This window comes from Pelodiscus sinensis, chromosome 5 (genome assembly GCF_049634645.1).
Source record: "Pelodiscus sinensis isolate JC-2024 chromosome 5, ASM4963464v1, whole genome shotgun sequence".
In the NCBI taxonomy this organism is placed as follows: Eukaryota; Metazoa; Chordata; order Testudines; family Trionychidae; genus Pelodiscus; species Pelodiscus sinensis.
This window is the reverse complement of record NC_134715.1, coordinates 132,417,560-132,433,613: the sequence shown is the minus strand read 5'-3', so window position 1 is coordinate 132,433,613 and position 16,054 is coordinate 132,417,560.

Sequence of the window (16,054 nt, the reverse complement as noted above, 5' to 3'; positions counted from 1 at the left end):
TCCCATTGGCCCACGAATGGCGATCCACAGCCAATAGGAGTAGTGGGAACTGACACGACAGACCGGAACAACATTCCCCGCAGCTCCCATTGGCCCATGAATGACGATCCACAGCCAATGAGAGCTGTGGGAAGTGACACGGACCGGAACAACATTCCCCGCAGCTCCCATTGGCCCACGAATGGTGATCCACAGCCAATAGGAGTAGTGGGAACTGACACGACAGACCGGAACAACATTCCCCGCAGCTCCCATTGGCCCACGAATGGCGATCCACAGCCAATAGGAGTAGTGGGAACTGACACGACAGACCGGAACAACATTCTCCGCAGCTCCCATTGGCCCATGAATGACGATCCACAGCCAATGAGAGCTGTGGGAAGTGACACGGACCGGAACAACATTCCCCGCAGCTCCTATTGACCCACAAATGGTGATCCACAGCAAATAGTAGTAGTGGGAAGTGACACAGACCAGAACAACATTCCCCGCAGCTCCCATTGGCCCATGAATGGTGATCCACAGCCAATAGGAGTAGTGGGAAGTGACACGGACCGGAACAACATTCTCTGCCGCTCCCATTGGCCCATGAATGACGATCCACAGCCAATGGGAGCTGTGGGAAGTGACACGGACCGGAACAACATTCCCCGCAGCTCCCATTGGCCCGTGAATGGTGATCCACAGCCAATAGGAGTAGTGGGAAGTGACACGGACCGGAACAACATTCTCTGCAGCTCCCATTGGCCCATGAATGACGATCCACAGCCAATGGGAGCTGTGGGAAGTGACACGGACCGGAACAACATTCCCCACAGCTCCCATTGGCCCACAAATGGTGATCCATGGCAAATGGGAGCTACAGGAAGTGACACAGACTGAAACAACATGTCCCACTGCTCTCATTGGCCACGGCTCACTGTTCCTGGGCTAATGGGAGCTGTGAGCGACCGTACCTGCAGACGCACAGGTAAATAAAGCACTAACCCCGGTGATCCACGTCCGGCCCATGGGATGCTAACTGCCCTTGCCTGAGCTGGATGCTTTGGAGGAAGGAGGAAGAACCCGAAAGCAGCAAGTGTGGGACAATCTGTCCCCCCCCCACAATTAGATTGCTCCCTGCTCTTGGTAGCCTAGTGAGTGGAACCGTGGCAGCGTTGGGGGGGGGGGCGGAAATGCCCAGGAACATGCACATGAGCCAGGCCAGGTATTCAGCCATTCCTCCCTGCCCTCCTTTTCCAGCTGCTCTGTGGGGCGTAAGGTGAGGGTGGCAATTCCTCCCCCACCTGCTGTCAGATTAGCCCAGGGAAGGGGCAGGCCAACGCGGGATCCCAAAGGAACCGAATTATCCAGCGCCACTCAGCCCAGCCTGGTACGTCTTCATGGCAATGTTAGGCACTTGGCAGCTGAGCCCAGGCGGTCGCAGCCATGTGGCACATCCCTGACTGAGATGCACTGTCCTCGTGGGTGCACGGGCAGGAGATTGTGGGAAAGCCCGGGCGGACTCTCAGCCCTCGAGAGGTGTCGCCTTTGTCCTCACTGCCCACGGGCGGGTCAGCACCCCAGGGAAAGCAGCCCCCGTGTGCTACCTCACGCTCGCCGCCAGGCCAAGGAACCCAACCTGAAAGCACCACCAGGCTCCAGCAAGAGGGTTTAGTGTGTGAACGGGAGGGGCTCCCAGGTCAGAGCCCCAATTAGTGCTGCAGGGAAATCACGTTGTAATGACACACCGGGCAAACTAGCTCCAAGCTGGCTCCGGGGCCAGCGAAGCAGGAAGGTGAGGAGAGTGCTCCGCTCGGCCCACCCGTCCTGGGGGCAAAATACACCTCAGCCGGGCTGGAATGTGCGACTCGTGGACTCTCCAAGGGCTCAGTCGTGCGTCAGTAGCGCTATTGGGCACAGGCCTACGATGGAGCTGGCCCCATGAGGTCCTGGTCTCTCTGGAGCTGCCACAGAAAACGGCCATATGAGGTCCATCTAGCCCAGGCTTTTGTCTTCCAACAGTGGCCGGTGCCAGGTGCCCCAGAGGGAGGGAACACAACAGGGAATCAACACGCGAGTCCTCCCCCAGCATTTGACAGACAGCGGCTAGGGCCACCATCCTCCCAGCCCGCTACTGCCCCCTATCACCCTCCCAAGTCCACCAGCTCCCCACACGCCAAGCCCACTTCCTGACAGCCCTCTCCCACACACGCTGAACCCCTCATTTTTGGCCCCACACCAGAGCCGAGGGACCAAAATCTACTAGCCTGGGCTTCCCTCCCCCCTCCAGGCTGTGCTGTGTGAAGGGGAACGTGGGGAGTGCCTTTCTGCTTCCCAGTCGCGGGTCACACCAGTGAAGTGGAGGGGGGGGGGTTGTGCTTTTCATGTTTATGTGCCCCCCCCCGACTGATGTTTCTGTGGATCTGTGTCCCCCACCCAAAAAAGATTCCACACCCCTGATTCGAAGCCAAGGGAGACTGCATGCCACCCATCCCCCCCACACACACACACATAAGACATCAGCGAAGGACTCAACAACCTGGGTTCTCTTCCCAACTCAGCCACTGACCTGCTTGGGGATCCTGAGCTGGTCACCTTCCTTTTCTGTGCCTCAGTTTCCCCGGTATGTAGTTAATTTTTAAGCTTTCTGAGGCAATGTCTCCTTCTGACTCCATGCCTGCACGGCAGCTCAACCTTGCCAGAGGATTGTACCCCTTTCAGGTGTTTGATTTCACGTGCGTACGCCAACTTTCGCCTCATGCCGAAACGACTGGCTTACTGAGTCAGGCATCGCAGGCCCCGTGCACAATTGCTTACTTGCTAATTTTGCCAGCTACTATATAGTTTCGAGAGTTTGTACATCTGTCTGCGGGTCCATCCACCCGTCTGTGAGTCCCCTTGTTCAAGAATGCCTCCTAACCCATCAGCCCTAGCACCCCCGAATTTGGTAGGCAAGCTTCCTCGTACAACAGAAAGCAAGGTCAGGGTTCGGTTGTGCCAGGACAACGGGATGTGCCTGGAATGTGATTGTTTCCCATCAAACAGAAAGGGAAGGGGTGTGATGGCAGGGACAGTTGTACTCATGGATGACCACCAGGGGGTAGCGAACACATGCACTTGTTATGCTCACAAATGATCACAGGGGGACAGCAAGTGCACCGGCCTCAGGATACTGCTGCTATCCAGCAGCATGGCTCCCACTACTCCATCCTGCTTTCGGGGAGCAGCCACCCACAATGCTGGGCTGGCACCAGGGAGCAGCCGTTGGGCAGACCATGTGCCCCCTCCCCCTCCGGCCCTCTGGCCAACACTGAGGAAAAGCCGGCGTGGCCTCCCTCTCCACCTTGGACCTGGGCAATTCCAGATAAGCCTTCTAGTATGATTATAAAGTGACTGGCCTGGAATATAAATATGTGAGTTACATTTCAGTGGATAGCCTATAGTGCCGTATAAACAACTCGTCGTCTCTATTAAATTTTACTTTGGACTGACTTTGCTAGTGTAACCCACATACCTAGGCTAGGTCTACACGCGCGGCATCTTCCGGCAGAAGTATGCAAATGAGGCTAAACGTGGAATATCGCCGAGCCTCATTTGCATACCTAATGAGCTGGCATTTTTGCAGAAGAGGCTCTTGCGCTAGAAGGAGCTGTCTGCAATGCCCCTTGTGGTGCGAGAAAACCCTCTTGCGCAATGCTGTTATTCCTGAAAATAATCAGCGTAGCGGCACTGCAAAAGAGGGTTTTTTCTTGCGCAAGAAGGGGCAGTGTAGACAGCTCCTTCTGGCGCAAGAGCCTCTTCTGCAAAACTGGCGGTTCATTAGGTATGCAAATGAGGCTCGGTGATATTCCACACTTAGCCTCATTTGCATACTTCTGATGCAAGAAGCCGCGAGTGTAGACATAGCCCTAGGGTGGTCACTGTCCCATGTAGTGGAACATAGACCACTTAGCGTGAGCGATAAGAAGGGAGCTCTACAGTCTTTGCAGAAAAACTTGCCAGCTGTCTACACTAGCCGCTTGAATTTCCGCAACAATGCTGACAATCTCGTGTAAGATCGTCAGTGTCCATGCAGAAATACTATGCTGCTCCCGTTCGGGCAAAAGCCCTCTTGTGCAAATCATTTGCGCAAGAGGGCCAGTGTAGACAACGCGGGATTGTTTTGCGCAAAAAAGCCCCGAGGGCGAAAATGGCGATTGGGGCTTTCTTGCGCAAAACCGCATCTAGATTGGCATGGACACTTTTCCGGAAAAAGTGCTTTTGCGGAAAAGCATCCGTGCCAATCTAGATGCTCTTTTCCGCAAAGGCTTTTAACGGAAAAACGTTTCAGTTAAAAGCCTTTGCGGAAAATCTTGCCAGTCTAGACATAGCCTATGGCTTTTTATGTCACCTATTGTAAAAGCAGGCAACTGTCTAGAGCAGTGTTTCTCAACCTTTTTTTATAAAGCACACCTTTTAAATATATATATATATATATATACATCCCCGTTACATAAGAACATAAGAACGGCCGTACTGGGTCAGACCAAAGGTCCATCTAGCCCAGTATCCTGTCTGCCGACAATGGCCAGCACCAGGTGCCCCAGAGAGGGTGGACCGAAGACAATGATCAAGCGATTTGTCTCCTGCCATCCCTCTCCAGCCTCTGACAAACAGAGGCCAAGGACACCATTTTATCCCCTGGCTAATAGCCTTTTATGGACCTAACCTCCATGAATTTATCCAGCTTCTCTTTAAACTCTATTATAGTCCTAGCCTTCACCGCCTCCTCTGGCAAGGAGTTCCACAGGTTGACAACACGCTGTGTGAAGAAGAACTTCCTTTTATTAGTTTTAAACCTGCTACCCATTAATTTCATTTGGTGTCCTCTAGTTCTTCTATTATGGGATCTTATAAATAACTTTTCTTTATCGGCCCTCTCCACACCACTCATGATTTTATAGACCTCTATCATATCCCCCCTCAGTCTCCTCATTTCTAAACTGAAAAGTCCCAGTCGCTTTAGCCTCTCTTCATATGGGACCCGTTCCAAACCCCTAATCATTTTAGTTGCCCTTTTCTGAACCCTTTCCAAGGCCAAAATATCTTTTTTGAGGTGAGGAGACCACATCTGTACACAGTATTCAAGAAAAATTAAAAAAAATTGTAAGTTAAAAAAAATTATAAGTACCCCCAGTGCCTACAGTTTTCAGACACACAAAATTTGTTTCTACCATTGCAGCCGATTTGTTTAAACAACTTCATTGTAGCCGGGCGGGTGATGAAGTATGTGTGTGTAAAAAGGACAAAAATAATCAAGCACTTTAAAACTTCAAACAAAAATTCCGTTTCCTCCAGCTGTCAGTTGTGTCGAGGTACCTCCGGACGTCGCTTGAGTACCCCCGAGGGCACACGTGCCCCTTCTTGAGCACTGGTCTAGAGGCGTTGATGTAGCCCCGGGCAGAGCGCTGTGTAACCCAGGGGAAGCTGTGTCCCTGGTCGAGGACCACACAGGGAGTTAATCGACGGTGCTGGCGAAGGAGCAGCAGCCTCCGCGCCATACACAGCAACGCCGCTCCTGGGGAGACGTGGAAAGGGTTTGGAACGCGGCACAGGCCCCCACCTCCTGTCATGGCGGGGGATTCTGTATCGCCAGGAGGGAAGAGGTATCACCCACTGCCGGGACGTGAGGCTCATAAATATTGCGGAGGTGTGTGTGAAAACCGAGGGCAGAGCAGGAATCTGGGCAGGAAAGCTGGCCTGCCAGGAGAAGCGGTAGGCCTGCGCTGAAGGGGGCGGGGAGGGCGCAGGTCCTAGGAGTAGGCGGCAGGGTGATGAAAGCGCCCTCAGACGGTTTGGCAACCCCCCAGGTGAGAGGAGGTGGGGCACAGGGCCTGGCTTCACACGGAGAAATGCAGGGCTGTGTGTCAAGGAGCGTGGAGGGGCAGCCCCAAGCGGGCGTGGGGCCGGAGGGGAGGGGAAGCTGCCGTTTTGCGTTTTTATTATTTACACCGCACCACAGCCGAGCGGTCGGAGCCCCTCGCAGCCCCCCGCCCCGCCTCTGCCCGCCATAACCCCCAACACGACGCAGCGCAGGCGGCAGCAGGAGGGATGGGGAGCAAGGATGAGACAGCAGGATGGGGGGTAGGTGCCTCTCGAAGGCCCAGCCAAGGGGACCATGGGAAGAGCAGCATTCTCAGAGCCAAGCACCAGGACACGGCTGCTGGGCGGCACCCCCCAAACCCTGCGAAAGGCGCCTAGGCCGTCTGTACAACGAATGAGGAGAGGCTACGTGTGAGGGACCGCGAGGCTACGTGCGAGGGACTGCACATTCAGCTCCCCCACCTCACCCCCTGGAAGGATTTGACCCGTGATCCGGCACCAGCAAGCATCTTAACCACCGAGCGACAGGCTGGTCTCATCGCTCTCTCCTCATCCTCAGTCTCTCTCGCCACAGCGGCTCCCCTGTGGTACTGTATCGGTTCCCCTGTGGTACTGTATCGGCTCCCCTGTGGTACTGTATCGGTTCCCCTGTGGTACTGTATCGGCTCCCCTGTGGTACTGTATCGGCTCCCCTGTGGCCGAATCCCTGGGCCAGGGAGAACAAGTATAAGGATGACTCGGTAGCCCACGGGCTAGCACCCTCCTGGGGGAGCGGCAAAAACTGGGGTCCAGTCGGCTCGCTCCAGTGGCTCATGCCATCTTCACAGCAGAACAGTTAGAATCATGGACTCCCCACCCGCTTCCCCACCCGCCTAGGGAAATCGTTTCCCCTAATATCCAACCTAGACCTCCCCCACTGCAACTTGAGCCCATTGCTCCTTCTTCTGCCACCTGCCTCCACTGAGAACAGCCTCTCTCTGTCCCCTAGGACTTTTCAGCTTAAAAAAGAGAAGACTCAGGGGGAATAGGATAGACGTCTATAAAATCAGGACTGGTGTGGAAAAAGTGAGTAAGGAAAAGTTATGTCCTTGTTCCCAGAACGTAAGTGCTAGGGCGTCACCAAATGAAATGAAGAGGTTGCAGGTTTAAAACAAATCAAAGGAAGTTTTTCTTCACGCAGCGGCACAGTCAACCTGTGGAACTCCTTGCCAGAGGATGTGGTGAAGGCCAGGACTTAGTGTTCCAAAAAGAACTAGATACATTCATGGAGATCCTGCAATATTTATTAGGCAGGATGGGCAGCGATGATGTCCCTAGCCTCTGTTTGTCATAGGCTGGGTCTGGGTGACAAGAGAAGGATCACATATTGGTTCCTTGCTCTGTTCACTCTCAGCAGACAGGATACCAAGGTTGATAGACCTTTGGTCTGACCCAGTATAGTTGTTCTGATGTTATGTTTTCTGTGGAACCTCCCTTCAGGTAGTTGAAGGCTACTATTGTAACTACCACTGGGTAGATTCGAACCCGGGCCCTTTTGAGCTTAGTCTACAGCTTGAGCGATAAAGCCAGCTGGCTCTCAACCCAGGTCTCCTTATTCTTAGCTGTTGCTGTCCGTGGGCTAAGTGCCACTGCATGTGACAGTGACTCACACTAGGGCTATGTCTACACTGCAGGCTTTTTGCGCAAGAACAGCTGTTCTTTTGCAAAAACTTGCCGGGTGTCTACACTGCACGTGCGTCCTTGCGCAAGTAAATTTACAGTACAGCATCGGAAAACAGGGCTTCTTCCAGAAGAGTTATTCCTCTCCCCACAAGGAATAAGCCCTCTTGTGCAAGAGGGCAGTGTAGACAGGCAACATGAATTTCTTGCGCAAGAAACTGTGACGGACCGGGCCGTGTCTGGGCACAACTGAGGGCGTCCGCTCAGGGCGAATTGCTCAAATCTGGGGCTCCTTACAGCCCCCAGACTGGTGATCTCTCCAAACAGGCCACACACCAGTCCCACAGAGCACTTCAGCTGCCTGCCTGAAGCCTCACAAGCAAAACCCCTCCGATACCCCAGCAATATCCGTGCCCCAGATGGCCCCGGGCCTCATACACAGGTGGGGGGTCCTAGCACCCAATCCCACCTACCCCGAACAAGTCCTGTCCGGTTCCAAGAAACCAGCCACAGATCCCTGGTCAATTTACCCTCTGGATCTTACCCACAAATCACGCTGGGCCAATCCTTTAGAATCTATATCTAAAGGTTTATTATCACAAGAAAGAAGAGCATGAGAGTAAGGTTGTTAAAGAATATTACGTTACATGCACCGAATCTCCCAGTCCTCGATGCAGGCTCTAGCAGAGATGTTGCAGCTGCTGGTTTAAAAGTCCTTGTTGCACATCCTACGATCAGGATGGGTTCACAGGTCTTCCGGGCTCTTCGATCCCTGCAGTGCTGCCTCTGGGATGAAGTGCTGAGCTGAGAACAAAATGGCATCGACCACATGGCCTCTTTATACCTCCTTCCTGGCCTCTTCTGGTCTCAGCCGGTCACCTGGTCCTCAGCCTCTCTCTGCTGGCCACTCTTAGGTGTCAGCCCTCATGCTTTAGGTGTGTCCTTGGCCCATTGAGAGCCATTGTCCCACAGGGCCTCGCTAATTAGCATGTCCACAGGCCCGGGCTCTGCCCAATGCTCAGCCACATGCAGAGAAGTATTCAGTATCCACACAGACTACAGATTCCTAACCACACACACAGACATTATACAACCAAATAAATAGCTTACATAGGATTATCAGATAATAAGCTTCTATTCAACACCCCACATGGCCCCCTTTTATACCATTGTTGGGGCCAGCACCCCCACCTATGGGTGCAGCCATGATCTGGCTGCTTCCCTCAAATTCCAGTAACATGACAGAAACCCCTATGGCTAAAATGGCCATCAGAGCTTTCTTGTGCAAGAGAGCGTTCACACTGCCATGGATGCTCTTGTGCAAAAGCACATGGCAGTGTGGACACGCTCTTGTGGAAGGCCTTTCGCACAAGAACTCTTGTGCAAAACAGTGCTTGCGCAAGAAGCCTGCAGTGTAGACGTAACCTAGGTGTGTGGGTTACACTAGCAAATCCCCCCTCACTCTTCTCTTCTGCTGCAGACTGAACAATCCAAATCCCCCAGCCTCTCCTCGTAGGTCATGTGCTCCAGCCCCCGAATCATTTTGGTTGCCCCTCCCAAATATCCCGTAGCCCACGTCTCCTCTAGCTCTCAGCCCTTTGTTCCTAGAGGATCCCAAAACACTTCCCACACAGTCTGTATCTACTGGGGGCTCTTTCACCTGCTGCCACTTCTGGGGTGGAGCACCACAGCTGTTCCATTGTAGCCAGGGGCAAGTAATGAATCATTCTGCCCGTGAAAGCTACAATACCGAATGTAAGCTAGGCAGCACTCTAATTACCTGCCTTGGAATTTGTCCAGGACCAGGACAGGAGGTTCACCTGCAAGAAAAAAAAATGACATGGGGTTTTTTATTTGACCATGTGTGACAGGCGCAGAAGGCTTGGCCCAGGCGCCTTAGCCAAAAAGTACCATACCTGACTGGCTGGCGTGCTGCTGGCTGAGGCCGAGAGCCACCTCTGCTTTGACCTGTGACTTGGGCAGGGGTATGCCCCTGCTGACACAGCAGCTACCTCCGGGGGAGGGCATCTCCGGGGCTTGATCAAACAGTCCCCAATCCAGGTGCAGCCTTCCTTTGAAATCGGGGCAGGGAATCTGTTTGCCCATCAACCTCTGTTTCCCAAGCCGGGGTTTGCCCGCACAGTGACCTCTGTGCTGTGTCAGGGACCGGCCTGCTGACTCGGAGAACAGACGCTGTCGCCCTGCGTCTACCCGTTTCCAGTGCCGGAGCGAGGCGGCTGCAAGCGGCCGGCCTTGGACAGCTACATGAAACTGCTTGCAGAGCACGGGAAGGGCGGAGGAGAGAGATCAGGGCATCCTCGTGGCGGGAGGGAGAGCTCAGGGGTTTGAGCATCAGTCTGTTAAACCCGGAGTTGCGAGCTCAATCTTTGAGGAGGCCGTTTAGGGAGCGGGGGAAATCTGTCAGGGACGGTCCTTGGTCCTGCTGTGAAGACACTGGACTGGATGACTTTTCAAGGTTCCTTCCAGTTCTAGGAGATAGGAATGTCTCCATTCATTTCATTTCCTCTGGAAGCACCAAAAGCAAACCACATTTTGGGAACCCTTAAAAAAGGGATAGAGAATAAGACAGAGATTATCTTACTGCCTCTGTAGAAATCCATGGTGCACCCACATCTAGAATACCACATGCAGGTGTGGTCACCTCGTCTTGAAAAAGATCTCTTGGCCTTGGGAAAGGTTCGGGAAAGGGCAACAAAACTGACAAGGGATTGAAACAGCTGCCGTATGCGGAGAGATTAAAACGACTGGGACTCATCTTAGAAAAGAGGAGGCTACGGGTGCAATAGGATAGAGGTCTATAAAATCATGACCAGTGTGGAGAAAGTGAATAAGGAAAAGTTATTTACTTGTTCCCATAACATAAGAAGTAAGGGTCACCAAGTGAACTTAAGAGGCAGGTTTAAAACAAACCAAAGGAAGTTTTTCTTTACGCAGCACACAGTCGACTTGTGGAACTCCTTGCCAGAGGATGTTGTGAAGGCCAGGACTTTACCAGAGTTCAAAAAAGAACTAGATAAATTCTTGGAGGATAGGTCTGTCAATATTTATTAGCCAGGATGGGTAGGAATGGTGTCCCTGGCCTCTGTTTGTCAGAGCCTGGGAATGGAGGAGAGGAGAGGGATCATGTGAGGATTCCCTGTTCTGTTCACTCCTTCTGGGGCATCTGCCATTGGTCACTGTGGGCAGACAGGTCACTGGGCTAGATGGACCTTTGGTCTGACCCAGTCTGGCCGTTCTTATGAGTGACAGCTCCAGTGCTCTGGATGAGCGGCCAGCGGACACGTGAGGCTGAACGACTCCGTGCCATGCTGTGACTGCCTCCGAAACCCCAGATGGGCCGTTAGGCAGGCCAGGGCAGGGATGCTTCTGCTGTCTGTCCAGAAAGAGGCAGTCAGGGGAGCGACCATAGTTCCATGTGTGAGGGGGTGCAGTCACAGAAGCCTCCCCTCCGTGCACATAAAATTTATTCAGCACATTGTTCCCCGGTGTGCTGCTCATTCCACTAACACCCGCCCTTGTTGCTCTCTGGGGCTCCCCCCCACCATGTCCTGCTGGGCCAGATCCTCTCGTCTGCCCCAGACAAGCCAGAGTTGGGGTAACTCCATCAGCAGAGCGGGGAACAATCCCCAAGAGTCTTCTGTGACCACACCTCCAGCACAACATGCATCCCCCAACCATTTCAACGCCTATTGTGTAACACCATGCATAACGGTACAATGGTATTAGCCTCCCCGTGTCACAGATGGGGAACCAACACCCAGACAAGGAAGCCCCTTGGGCAAGTAGCCAGTGTTCGTTCAAATTGTTTCCATCCATGTGTAGAATAAATTTTGTTATGTGCGCCAAGGCCTGTGCGAATGTGCACCACCACTAGGAACACAAACCTAGCTGAGGGTGCTCTGCTAATCAACTGGCCGGAGTTGGAATCACTTCTGAATGACTGCAAAAGTGCCTAGCATACAAGAAACACTGAAGATAATGCCTGCTGCTTTCAACTTGAGCTAGGCACCTACATAAGACGGCCAGACTGGGTCAGACCAAAGATCCATCTAACCCAGTGTCCTCTCTGCCGACAGTGGCCAATACCAGATGCCTCAGAGGGAAGGATCGCAACAGGTAATCTTCACGTAATCCCTCTCCTGTCATCCATTTCTAGAAAAACAGAGTCTAGGGACACCATTCCTACCCATCCCGGCTAATAGCCATTGATGGACCTGACCGTGAATCTATCTAGTTCTTTTTTGAACCCTATGACAGTCCTAGCCTTCACCACATCCTCTGGCAAGGAGTTCCACAGGTTGACTGTGCGCTGAGTGGAGAAAAACTTCCTTTGGTTTGTTTTAAACCTGCTACCGATTCATTTCATTGAGCGACCCCCTAGTTCTTATATTGCGGGAATAAGTAAATATCTTTTCCTCATTCACTTTTTCCACGCCCGTCATGATTTTATAGACCTCTATCTTATCCCCCCTTAGTCTCCTCTTTTCTAAGCTGAAAAGGCCCAGTCTTTTTAATCTCTCTTCATAGGGGACCTGTTCCAAACCCCGCTGAGGATCTGGCCTTACGGACACACAGGGAGCCCTTATCAAAGCTGGGAAATGAACTGGTGACTCCCAAATGCCACTGGCCAGTGATTGGCCCTGTTCAGCTTATCCCTGGCCATTTCAGAACCTCTCTGTGGTCAGGCATTTCACAGACTACAGGTATCCCTGGATGTTCTTCATGATCACTGCCCCTTGATATTCATGTCCTTCAACCCGGGTCCCCGTGTGAGAGGTCCCACAGCTGGGGTATACCCAGGCCTTTCAATACCACAGCAAAGCACAGCAACTACTTGAGCTGCAGGAGCGACTCCAGGAACTGGCAGGAGTAGTAGGCTCTTTTTCTCTGTGTGGGAAGCCCGTATAGGAGACACCATGCAAGAGGAGTCAGGTTTTTGTCCTTACTCCACCTATGTCCTGTACGTAGATCCCATGAGGTAAGGCATGGTGTAGAGCAATCTCACAGCTATACATATTAACCACAGTTCCCCTAATTCTTCAGCCCATCTCGCCTTTCTGACGGGAGAATAATGTGGCAGGAGAGAGGTCCTGGACTACTAAACAAGAAGGATGAGTTTGAGGTTCAGTTGCTTGACTGGGTCTCTGAAGCACTAGGTTTGATTTCTGGATCCCCCATCGACTGAGTGTGTGACTTTGGACAAGTCACTCCATTTCGCTGTAACTCAGGCCAGGTCTACAGAAGACCTGGCAGCTCGGCTTACACTATGCAACTCCAGCTACGTACAATACATAGCTGGATGCAGTTTACCTCAAGCCAAGCCTGGTGGCGTCCCCACAGTGGAAGGCCGACGGGAGTAAACGCTCCCATCAGCTTCCCTTACTCCTCGCCAAAGCAGGAGTACCGGGCGCTGGCGGGGGTGCCTTCTGAGTTTGATTTAGCGGGTCTTAACTAGACTCACTAAATCAAACTCTGGAAGATCGATCATGGCAGCAGTGATTTTCCCTTTAGTGTAGACAATGCCTCTGTGGGGGCAACACGTCCGTACTTCAAAGGACTATTGGGAGGGTTAATTTAATTCATGTTTGTGAGGCCCTCAGATGCTACCATGCTAGGGAGCACAGAACTACCTCTATAGCTAGACATAACCAAAATGGGTTTTATTCGTTTCTTTGGCTGCTGCGAGAAGTCCTGCCGGAAAAATTTGCCCTCCGACCCTTCCCTCTGGCTGTGTCTCAGCTCCCAAAGGCAATCCAGCATTACCATGTTCTTCTCTAAAGCTATGCCCCTGCCTTCCTAGAAGTAGGCCAGTAAAGGCTAGCTCCATGAGTAATTACTCAGGTTTGCACAGCCCCATGCTCATGCATGTGTTGTCTTGCATCACAGAACCATATGGTTAGAAGGGTCACCTAATCTAACCCCCTTTACTGTTCTGGGATCTGGACTAGTCTTCGAACATGTCTGGGGCTGTTTGGTCATCTGTTCTCCAGGGCCACTAAAGGTAGGACAAGAAGTACAGGCCGTTCTCACTGTAAGTCCTAGATATAGTCCAAAGAAGTTACAGCAAAACAACTTAAAGCAGGGAATTTTTTTCCCCGCGGCTGACTTCCGTTGGCACAAATTGGGTGATTTTTTTTTTGGGAGGGGGGAAGTTTGCACGACTTGAGAGCAGGGAATGGGAGGACTTACAATGCGTCAGTTCCTACAAGCATCAACGACTGTAGTGTGGAACGGTGTGTACCGGAGCGACTTATAGCAGGGATGCCCTGTAATGCCCTTCGTCTGTAGCAAGGTAGAGTTAGGTTAGATGGTAGGTGACATTGTCTCATGGCAAGGGTTGTTAAGCTCTGGAACAGATGTGGCATCTCTGTTACTGAAGTTTTTTAAGAACAGATTGGACAAACGCCTGTCAGGGACAGCCTAGGTTATGGTCCTGTCTCAGGTTCATAAGAGAACTGGCCTAGATACCCTCTCGAAGTTTTGTGCAGTCCTACAACTCTACGAGTAAGAAGGCACCCACGACTCCACCTTTCTGCGATGGGAACAGTCAGAAGGGTGGGGAGATGAAAAGCTATAAAAATGTTAGTAGCTTAAGGCGCGGCCCCTTAATGTAATTAACGAGGCTGCTTTAATTAAGGTCCCAGCACAATCATACTCAAAACAACCCTCTGGCTCTAACATTGGGTGCAAGAAGTAAAGGTTTCGAGTGCCAGCCGGCTCTGTGCTCTATCATTACGTGCTGTTGAAGTCATCCAGCATCAAAGGCTCAGGAACAGAACATGTGTCAAAAGCCATTTCGGCATCATGGTCTGGAAAATTCCAGCTCAGCTATTGTGTGGAAAATCGCCCCAGGCTGGAAGACTGATCCAGGAATGAGTAGGTGTGTCCAAGACACGCAGAGCGATGAAAAAATACCCGTCTCTGAACAGCTGGCATCCTTTCGCTGCTTCTCTGCCCCTCAACATTACGCCTACCTGCTGCTCACAGGCACAGAAGCAAGTCATCCGGATCTTACTCATTGTTTCCCCAGACCTTGCTCAGGGCAAGCACAGTGGCGTTCTCTTGAGTAACGACTGAGTAAAGTCCCACGGAGGTCAGAGAGAGGCTAACCGGGATAAAGACACCAGAACTGAGCTTTGATAGTCATGTTTCTACAGTGAATTTACTGCTGACGAACGGCGGTGGGTGAACAATACCGTTTTGTCTCCGAGCACGTTGCAAAGGGAAAGCAAGTGCTGTTCTCGGCAGCATGGGAAACCTACTCCAGTTCTGGTTTAAATGAGTTAAGCCAGTAGTACAGGCTGAACCTTTCTAGTCCGGCACTCTCTGATCCAGCCACATCCGTGGTCCGGCATGATTTTAGTTCGCCGGGTGTCCACGTAGCATGGGCGTGGCCAAGTTTCCTGCGGTCCCATAAAGTTTGTTTACAGCCACCAGTCCTGGCGCTGAGTGTTCTGTGCTCTAACTTATCCCTCAATGTTTTCTAAGAGCCCAGCAAGCAGTGGAGGTGTTGATCATGCTGTTACAATATTGACCTCCAATGGGCCGGCAAATTCTCTAGTTCAGCACCAGAATGTGCAGGCCTAGAACGGGTCAGCCTGTCCAGCCATCCTCTCTCATATGGGAGCCTGAGATCACGTTGCTAGCTGTGGTGCCTGCCTTTGCTGGTGGGAATGTACGTAATCACGGTCCGCTGAATGCCAGCGTCACCGTGCAATGGGTTTGTCGGGGCAAAGCTGAACGCCTGGCCCGAAATCTGCATGTCCCATCCGTAGGTGGTTTACCAGATGGCGTCCACAGCACGTTTACAAGGGTCTGTGTTATCGTTATTGATCGGTATTAGTTACGGAGGGAGAATTGTGCCTGATCGATATGGGGATTCAAGGAAAACACCCAGAAATGCCCAATTCTTCATCCAGAAAAACCCCCCAACAGGAATCAGCTTTTAGCAACCCAACAGAAATGTCAGGGGGCAGCTGTGTGAGTCTGTGACTTAATAAGACAAGGAGTCCTGAAGCACCTGAGAGACAAATGTAAAGATAAAGAGTCTCGTGAGCTTCTGTGGGCAAACCCACTTCTTCAGATGAGTGGAGCAAAAGGAAAACCTCCCAATTTACAGCAGAAAAAGGAGTGGGATCCACACACACACACACACACACACGCACGCACGCACGCACGCACAGAAAAAGGAGTGAGATCCACACACACACACAGAAAAAGGAGTGGGATACACACACACACACACACACACAGAAAAAAGAGTGGGATACACACACACACACACACACACACACACACACACAGAAAAAGGAGTGGGATACACACACACACACACACAGAAAAAAGAGTGGGATACACACACACACACACACAGAAAAAGGAGTGGGATCCACACACACACACACACACACGCACGCACGCACGCACAGAAAAAGGAGTGAGATCCACACACACACACAGAAAAAGGAGTGGGATACACACACACACACACACACAGAAAAAAGAGTGGGATACACACATACACACAAAC